Source organism: Oryzias latipes, chromosome 11 (genome assembly GCF_053564925.1).
Source record: "Oryzias latipes strain Hd-rR chromosome 11, Olatipes_Hd-rR_3.1".
NCBI classification, from domain to species: domain Eukaryota; kingdom Metazoa; phylum Chordata; class Actinopteri; order Beloniformes; family Adrianichthyidae; genus Oryzias; species Oryzias latipes.
Genome location: NC_136247.1, coordinates 17,424,010 through 17,427,547, shown reverse-complemented (window position 1 = coordinate 17,427,547; position 3,538 = coordinate 17,424,010). Strand labels below are relative to the sequence as shown.

General features: G+C 39.6%; 1 long non-coding RNA gene across 1 annotated transcript; it reads left to right on the top strand.

Moving 5' to 3' along the window:
• The first annotated feature begins 719 nt into the window (after positions 1 to 719).
• Positions 720 to 2,277, top strand: LOC144995626 (uncharacterized). The gene is made up of 2 exons (XR_013659154.1): positions 720 to 2,010; positions 2,092 to 2,277. It is a non-coding gene; the product is annotated as an uncharacterized LOC144995626 (long non-coding RNA).
• Positions 2,278 to 3,538: the final 1,261 nt, after the last annotated feature.

Here is a 3,538-nt window from a genome sequence, read left to right as displayed (position 1 = left end):
ACTTGCAACGATTTGATAAGAGTAATGTTCCTTTTTAAAAACAACAAAAAAAAAAAAAAAAAAAAAAAAAAAACAAGCAGAAACTACATTGTGGCTTTCAAATTTGATTTTGTCATTATGGCTAAACAATGAACTAAGACTTTTTATTTTACCTACAAATAGCAAGTAAACTGCTGTCTTCTTGACGGTACCTCTGGTTCCAGGTCAGAGGATGCTTCATGTAGCAAAGGCTTTAAAGAGTAGATTCAATTTAACCAATAATTGCTGGGAGATGAAGTACATTCAAAACTCTGGAGATGGTTTCCACCGGTGAACAAAGGAGGAGACAGAGTTCTAACTTCTGACAACATTACTTTCACCCAGACAAACATAATCATATAAATCACTTACTGTGCATCAATGTTCTAAATATATTACACTTACAGGGCAGGAGTTGAACATTTATTGTGCACCTATGACCTTATTATTGCTTTGCAAAGTCTGGACTAAATGCAGATCAATACTGCAGAACAATACTTAGACACGACTGGCAGCAAAGCAACTTATATTTGGTGCATTCACAGGTTCTTCCTGTGCATTTTGTCCATTTAGGGCTCATGGACTTACAGCTGTGACTTGGAGCTGAGTAAGTTTTATCCAGTAGTCCAGTTTAAAACAAACATTTTGAAATTGAATATGAAATATTTTTGTGGGTCATATAGTGGTGCAACATAAAAAAAAGGCCTTTCCTTCGGACTTTGGATGGGATACGGAACATATTGAACCATTAGCTCTGTGTGGGGAGGTTTCGGTGACTGTATTATTTCGCTGTTGTTTCTTGTTTTTAATGATCTGTCAGTACCAAGTCCCTATCTGATTTCTCTCCTATTGCTTAAGGTATCCATTACAAAAGATACACTAATAAGACGCCTGCATTTCCAGAGCAGGATACAGCTCAGCAAGGCTTGCAATTAACCTGTCATCATAGGTCAATGTGTGGACACATGGCAACACATTAAAAGAAGATTGTTTGTGTATGCAAGCATCTCTACATTGGCATGCTTTAATGGTGAATCGTAAGGATTGGTGGTCTTATGTGGGCCATATTATCTACAGAACCATCTAAAAAGGACTATAGTACGGAGCCCGTGTCCTGACATCAAGATATAAAAATATATCTTGTTCCCACAGATTAATATCTTGTTCCCACAGATTATTATCTCATTCGCACGAAATACTATTCCGTTCCCACAAGTTACTATTACGTTCCCACAAGATACTATTGCGTTCCCTCAAAATACTATTCCGTTCCCTCGAAATGATTAACTCGTGCAAACGCAATAATTATGTCGTTCGAACGCAATAATTAATCCGTTCGAACGCAATAATTATTCACGTCATAAGTCATTCACGCGGATATGCTCTCTGTACGCCGGCAAAAGCCACTTTCAGCGGTAACTTCCGTGTCTCTGTGACCCATATTCGTTCAATAAAGGAACATGAAAAACAAAAATGATCACTTTATTACCGTCTCAATGAATATAAGAAAAATATCAAAAGATTTATGATAACTAGGCTGCTTTGTCATACGATAGCTCCTGCTAGGCTACTACTAGCGCCGCCGCAGAGCTCTTTGATGTATGCCGGCATTTGGGCAACTGGCTGGTCGGTTGACAGACAGCTGATATTGTAGTTTAGGGTCGAATAGGAATAATAATATTCAGGACTTGTCTTTTATTAACTTTAGCAGTCAGTCGCTTTACATTCGAAGGCTATTAGGCTACATGCTAACTGACTAGCCGATCATATCCTGTTATTAATTTACGTCATAGATTTACAGCAGATACCTTCACATTTCTGTCTGTGTGTGTCTCATTACTGACATGGTGCCTCGGTCAGTTACCTGCCTCCTCCCCCCTTCCTGCTCTGCCTTGGATGCGACCAGCTGGTTCCACTTACCTCATCATCTTCCCCGCCTTCTTAAGGAGATCCAGGACCTTTCTTCGGTGCCAGTTCGTTGTTACTCCCACGGTGCTTATGTCTGGCCAGCTCATGCTTTGTACCTTGTCTGATCTCAGCCTCGCTAACTGTTCCTCTCTGCTCCGCTCTCAGGAACCGTCTTCATCACAAGGGAACCTCGGGTCGCCGTCCTCTGCTCTCGCTCCTCATCCTTCTCCTCGGACTCAGCCGAAGTCACGCTCTCTGGTTCATCCTGCCACAAACCTCCAGTCAGCCACCACGCCGCATCAAGAATCTAGTTCTATACTCACCTCCTGTCAATTAAACCACCTTAACTTACCTCACGTCTCCAAGTGTTCTTCTGGGTTCCAGCGTTTGGGTCGGTCTGAATATTCCACGAGACCATGACAATTACATTGCATTGAAGACACGGAGGATGTTTAGAGAACAGATTTATTTATTTTAAAAAGCACAAAAGCATCCATCGTATTCACGTTCATTCACATGATGATGATCTGGTACGCCCTCAGTCAATTTGCTGCAAAAGCCGCTTCCTGCCGCTACTTCCGTGTCTCTGTGAGCATTCAATAGGGGTAAAAATAAAAGCAAGAATGGTCGATCTGTTATTTTCTCAATGAAAATCTGAAAAATATCATATTAAGCTGGCTGCTTCGCCTAATGCACTTACCTTTAGCTCGTAGCATAACAACAATAGCACTACATCACGTTTCCCAGCGTGCTTTGCTGCCAATCATTGGTCTTGTTGTTACACCTTGGTCACAGGGACACGGTGATTGGCCAATGATTAGTTATCATAAATCTTTTGATATTTTTCTTATATTCATTGAGATGGTAATAAAGTGATCATTTTTGTTTTTCATGTTCCTTTTTTGAACGAATATGGGTCACAGAGACACGGACGTTACCGCATATCCGCGTGAATGACTTTATGACGTCAATAATTTTTGCGTTCGAACGGATTAATTATTGCGTTCGAACGACATAATTATTGTGTTCGCACGAGTTAATCATTTCGAGGGAACGCAATAGTATCTTGTGGGAACGGAATAGTATCTTGTGGGAACGGAATAGTATTTCGTGCGAACGAGATAATAATCTGTGGGAACAAGATATTAATCTGTGGGAGCAAGATATATTTTTATATCTTAATGTCAGGACACGGGCTCCGTACTATAGGCTATATTTGTTGAAAAGATAGATATTTTCGCACAATTCATCATGTTTTATTATATTATATTTTATATTATATAATACAATATTATATATTATAAAACTATATTATATTTCACCATTATGTTTTCTATGTAATTGTGTGTTTCTTGTCTTGTCAAGGGTTTATTATATAATACACAATGATGTGATACTGGTTGTCAGTGTGATTCTGGGATTTGACTGTTACGTCTTTGCCGCTGTGCTGCAAGGCTGGGCATATACATTTGAGTTTGTATTTCAATGCTGGTCTTGCTTGCTTTGTCTTCTGCAGTTATCAGACAGCACTCATTGGTTTGGATCAACCCAAAGGTATAACCATAATGAAGTGCTTAATTGGACACATTGCTACTCTCTCCATTTCATTGTG